This window comes from Dasypus novemcinctus, chromosome 11 (assembly GCF_030445035.2).
Source record: "Dasypus novemcinctus isolate mDasNov1 chromosome 11, mDasNov1.1.hap2, whole genome shotgun sequence".
In the NCBI taxonomy this organism is placed as follows: Eukaryota; Metazoa; Chordata; class Mammalia; order Cingulata; family Dasypodidae; genus Dasypus; species Dasypus novemcinctus.
The window spans coordinates 34,132,145-34,138,622 of record NC_080683.1 but is presented as its reverse complement, the minus strand read 5'-3'; positions in this window follow the sequence as shown (position 1 = coordinate 34,138,622).

The following is a 6,478-nucleotide window of genomic DNA, read 5'->3' as shown; positions in this document are numbered from 1 at the left end:
TGTTTTATAGTTTTCTGCATATAGGTCCTGTACTTCTTTGGTTAAATAATTCCTAGGTATTTGAGTCTTTTTGTTGCTGTTGAAAATGGAAAATTTCCCTTGATTTCCTCCTCAGATTGTTCAGTGCTAGTGTACAAAAACATCACTGATTTTTGTGTGTTGATTTGTATTCTGCCACTTAGCTGAATTCATTTATCATTTAAGTCACTTTGTTATGGATACTTCAGAATTTTTTAAGTACAGGATCATGTCATCCACAAATTGTGAGAGTTTTACTTCCTCTTTTCCTACTTGGATATTTTTTTTTTTCTTGTCTAGTTGCCCTAGCTAGGACTTCTAGTACAATATTGAATAATAATGGTGACAGTGGGCATGGTTGTCTTGTTCTTGAATTTAGAGGAAAAGTTTTCAACATTGCTCCATTGAGTATGATGTTGGCTGTGGTTTTTTCATGTATGCCTTTTATCATATTGAGGAATTTTCCATCTATTCCTATCTTTTGAAGTGTTTTTATCAAGAAAGAATGCTGGATTTTGTTGAATTCCTTTTCTGCATTTATTGAGATGAAAATGTTCTTTTTCCCTTCAATTTGTTTAATGTGGTGAATCATGTTGATTGATTTTCTTATGTTGAACCAGTCTTGCATACCAGGAATAAATCCCACTTGGTCTTGATGTATAAGTCTTCTGATATACTGTTAGATTTGATTTGCATATATTTTGTTGAGAATTTTTGCATGTATGTTCATTGGAGATATTGATCTTTAATTTTCTTTTCTTGTAGTATCTTTATCTGGCTTTGGTGTTAGAGTGATGTTGGCTTCATAAAATGTGTTGGGTAATTTTCTCTCCTCTTCAATTTTTTGGAAGCATTTAAAAAGGATTGGTGTTAATTCTTTTTGAAATGCTTGGTACAATTCACCTGTGAAGCCATCTGGACATGGACTTTTATTTTTGAGATATTTTTATGACAGATTCAGTCATTTTAAATGTGAATGTTTTGTTAATTACTTCTTGTAGTGTCATTGTACATTTCTAAGAATTTGTCATTTCATTTCATTTTAGTCATGAATTTTGTTGGCATACAGTTTCTCATAATACCCTCTTATGATCCTTTTTATTTTTGTGGAGTTAGTTGTAACTTTCCCCATTTCATTTCTGATTGTATTATTTGCATCTTTTTTTCTTTGTCTAGTTAGAGGTTTTCCAATTTTATCAATCTTTGCAAAGAACAAGCTTTTGGTTTTGTTGATTTTTTCTATTGTTTTTTTTTGTTCTCAGTTTCATTTCTCTCTGCTCTAATCCTTTTTATTTCTTTCCTTCTGCTTGTATCAGGATTGGTTTGCTGTTCTTTTTCTTGTCTCTCTAGTTGTTCAGCTAGATCTGCCAGTGGGGGGGGGGGTCACATCGCTGACATGGATGTTGGTTTTGCTTTCTCTGCTGCCGCCGTGGTGGCTGCTGGAAGCCTTCCTCGCACCGCCTTCATGAGCCGCGGGCTGTCGACACACCTCACCAGCCATGTGCCGGGGACTGCTGGCCGGGGCTGCTAGTCAGCGAAGGGGGACCACACTACAAACTCACGCAAGCCACTGGCCAGAAGTAGACAGCTTTATTGGCAGAAGCGCGGCAGCCAGGGCGTGCGGGCTTATGTGCGATCTGCGAGCAAGTCCAGGGAAGGGGTAGTGGACGGGAGTTATATAGGGTGAATGCGGAAACATTATCTGATTGGTTGGGACAGCAATATGTCTATATATGGTAACTATAGATTTACTAGAGAAAATGGCGGAAGGAGAGGAAATGGTGGTGTGGCACATGCGCACTGTCCTCGCCCCATGACTCAGCGCTTTGAAGACCATCCCTGAGTTTACTCAAGGGCATGTGGGGGCTAGAGTTTACTCATAGTCCTGTGTCTTGTAGCACAAGTCTCATGGCTTGGACAGCTGCACTGTCAGGCCTTCCCTCATCTCCCCCCTTTTTATTGACTAAAGCAAGTTGAATTAGTTGTATTTTGGTGAGGGAGGTGTGGAGAGTTTTTTGTTTTTTGTGGGAGTCTCTCCATATGATAATTACTAAGATAATCGAGGCACCAATGATGAGATAACTGGCTAGGGTTTCAGGGTGGGACATACTAACAAATTTTGCTAAGGCACGTTGGACAAAACTTAAGCCCGGGATAGTTATTTGCTACTTGAGTATGATTGAGGGTGATGTTAACAAGGAAGATTGAAAGAACAATTGGAGACCCAGGTTATGGGGAATTGCAAGGTGATTTGGGGCACTGGGAGGAAAAGTGGCAGGTGTTTCACCAGTGCTCAGAGTCCTTGTGTGGGTTTGGTGTGAGCCCCTGAGTTCAGCTTTGATGAGGACGTCTGTGTCATCAGATAGGGCCTCCTCCTGGTGTGGGGTTGTCGTTGGTGTCATTGAGCATCAGCGCTGCCAGCTGCTGAGTTAGAGGAGTTGACATGGTGTTGGTCGGTGTGGTGTTAGTGGTCATCGGCTTGAACTGGAGCAGGTCGGATGAGCCATGCAGGAACCCGAATCAGTTGATCAGCAGATTCTGGAAAGACACATGCATACCCTCTTCCCTGTGTTAATAAGGGGTGAGGCCCTTTCCACTCGCCTGAGAGTGGGTCTTTCCAGTGGACTAGTGGGAGAGGAGTAATGGGGGGCTGGAGCCCTGCCCAATGTAATTGTGCAGGTGATTGTCCATGGACTGAGAAGGTTAAGTGATTCATGGTGATAAGAGCATGAGCAACGGTAGTGTGGGGGGTAGGCATAGGTATACCCAATGTGTTATTCTTTTGCTTTTGAAGCAAGGCTTTAAAGGTGAGGTGCGCACGCTCAATGATGGCCTGTCCCTGAGGATTGTAAGAGAGGCCAGTGACATGGGAAATATTCCAGGATGAACAGAACGTATGAAATGGTTTGGAAGTGTAACATGGACCGTTGTCTGTTTTTAGTTTCCAAGGACCGCCCATGACAAGTATTGCCTGTAATAGAGCCGATGTGGCATGACGGGCTGTTTCACCTGCAGCAGCGACAGCATAAGTGTAGTGGGAATAAGTGTCAACTATAAGATGAACATACTTTAGTTTGCCGAAGTGGGGGATGTGGGAGACATCCATTTGCCAAAGAGAATTAGGCTTGAGACCTCGAGGGTTGACACCAGGGGACTGGAGCGGACCTAGTGGAAGAATAGGAGCATAGGAGGCACACGCATGAACAACCTGTTTGCATTGAGAATGAGAGTTGGGGAAACAAGGTGCAAATGGCTGAAGCTGACGCGAAACTGAGAGTGTAAGGAGACAGCTTGGCGTAAAGGTGACATGGAAGCAATGAGTAGATGGTCTCCAGCACTGTTTCCAGTGGATAGGGGTCCTGGGAGCCCTGTGTGGGAATGAATATGCTGAATGTACCATGGGCATCTCCTATTTTCAAGTAGAAGCTGAGTAGCCTGGAGGAGAGAATCAAGTGCATTTGGTTTGGTGGCAAAGACAGTAAGCAGCAAGATATTTACAGTCTGGATGACATAAGCACTGTCGAAAAAAATGTTAAGAGGGATATCCTGATATGTAGTAGGAGGTTGTAGACTGCGTAGAGCTCTCTGAGTTGGACAGACCCAACATGAGGGCACAGCCAGGAAACATCTTCGCGACCGAATCGTTTGAGGATGTATACGCTACGGGAGGAATTTGGGTCTGTGAATGCAACGGGCTGGTTGGGCAGGGGTTTTGAAGCAGGGAAGGTAAATGGCAAAGAGGCAAGAGGAAAGGTGAGCAAGCTGGCAATAAGCCGATGTTGAGGGAAATGACAGTCAATTTGTCCAGAGAACTCAGAGTAGTAATTGTATGTACCTTGTCGAAGTAATTATCATCCTGGTTTATTTGGGCCTCAGGGTTGAGGAAAGCCCCTTCGCCCCTGAGGGCATCAACAGGAACCTCAGACTTGCTGTCTTTGGTACAGAGGAAAAGGCTCTCCGTTTTGTCAAAGAAAAGTGCCTTCCAAGTGAGAAAGTCACTAGAGGGGAGAACCGCGGGAGCTGTATTTTTCCAGTCAATAGGGCAATTAGTTTGAAAAGCGATATTGTCTAAAAGCATTTGAACATAAGGACTGTGTAGACTGTCCTCTTGAACTGCCTTATGCAGGGTAGAAATAGTTTTCAAATCATGAAGGGTCCATTTTATAGGATGCTCTGCATCTACAGCAGTAACTACCAGATAGACATGGCAGCAGGGGTGATGAGGCAGCACCCAGAGGAAGAGGAAGAAGAGGAAGTTACGTGTGCCAGGGTGGGGGCGCTTGGCAGAGGGGTGGATGGACGAGCACAGTCGCACGACGGGGGGGGGGTGTACAATGGGTCAGCAGAAGCATACTTAGGAGGCCCTGGGTGCAGGGGTTTGAGGGGGACGGTGTTGTCCGCCTCCGAATCAGCATCATTTAGAGGTGAAGGGTGGCACTCTGACAAAGCAGAAGCTGCTGCGGGCAGCGCAGAGGGAGAGTGAGTACAGGAAGAAAGATTGCCCATGATGCGGGCAGGGCAACTCACTCGAAACACGGTGTTAATGAGGCGATGGGGTCTTCTAGGTTCCGGCGATGGGAGGTGAAGGCGCAGAAGCTCAGGGACCCCATGTTGGGTGCCATCTGCCGGCGGGGGGGGGGGGGGGGGGGGGGCGGAGGTGGCGCCCACTGCATGGATGTTGGTTTCGCTTTCTCCGCCACTGCGGTGGCTGCTGAAAGCGTTCCTCGCCACCGCCTTCATGAGCCGGGAGCATCGACACACCTCACCAGCCGTGTGCTGGGGACTGCTGGCCGGGGCTGCTAGTCAGCGAAGGGGGACTGGGCTACAAACTCACACAAGCCACTGGCCAGGAGAAGTAGACAGCTTTATTGGCAGAAGCGTGGGAGCCAGGGTGTGCGGGTTTATGAGCGATCTGCTAGTGAGTCCGGGGAAGGGGTAGTGGACGGGAGTTATGTAGGGTGAACGCAGAAACATTATCTGATTGGTTGGGACAGCAATATGTCTATATATGGTAACTATAGATTTACTAGAGAAAATGGCGGAAGGAGAGGAAATGGTGGTGCGGTGCATGCGCACTGTCCTCGCCCTGCGACTCAGCGCTTTGAAGACCATCCCTGAGTTTACTCAAGGGCATGTGGGGGCTAGAGTTTACTCATAGTCCCATGTCTTGTAGCACAAGTCTCATGGCTTGGATGGCTGCACTGCCGGGCCTTCCCTCATAGATCTTTGATCTTTCTTCTTTTCTTAATATAGGCATTTAAGGCTATAAATTTCCCTCTCAAGAGTGCCTTCACTGTACCCATATGTTTTTTAAATTAATTTATTGAAATATATCACCCACATACATACATAAATGATAAGTGTATAGTAATAGTTGTCAACTTACAAACCAAACATATATAACATCATACAGGACTCTCATAACTCACCCTACCACCAACACCTTACCTTGTTAAACTTTTTAAACTAATGATTTAAAAGCATTGTCAAAATATTACTACTAACCAAATTATTTTCCCCCAACCCTCCCTATTACTATTATCTTTATGTCATTTATATATGAACATACATAAACAATTAAGTGTATTGTGAAAGTTATGAACTTAAAAAGCAAACATGTAAAACATCATACAGGGGTCCCATATCTGAAACCTCCACTAATGCCTTGCATTGTCATGAGATGTTGTTACAAATTATGAAAGAATATTGTCAAAATCTTACTACTAATTACAGTCCTTATCTTACATTTGGTGTGTTTTTCCCCCAACACATGTTATTATTTTTTAAATGTATTTTTTTATGACAAGTTATAAACTTACAAAGCAATCATGCACATATGCAGAATTCCCAAGCAACACCCCTCCATCAACACAATATACTGTGGTGGAACACTTGTTACAGAAAGATAATATCATCTGATAGTTATCCTGCCAATATTATACATTTGCCTCACATTTTCCATACTGCCCCATTATCAACATAGTACATCTTTGGCATAGATGCAAGAATATTATATTATTACTGTTAACCACAGTCCACAGGTCATTCCAGTTGTATTTTTACTGTGTGTTCCCAACAGCCTGCAGTAGTGATATGCATTTGCTCTAGCTCACAAAGGACACTCTTGCATCTGTACCATCAACCACATTTCTCGTCCAATTCTTGGCTTACTGTGCTATTCAGTTCCTAGATTATTTTCTAGCATTCTGTCAGTTGGCATTTACATCCCCAGACTACCATTTTCAGCCACATCTCTATTTACAAACTAGCTATTACTATTTTTGCCATCCATTCTATACATTTCCACAATTTTACAGTAAAGCTAATTAAAACTTCTACATACATTAAACATCAGTAGTACATCTCAGTCCTTTTCTTATCTCCATGAAGAATCCACCACCTACCACCAGATCTTGAAGATATTTTCCTACAATTTCTTCTAGAAGTTTTATGGTTCTTG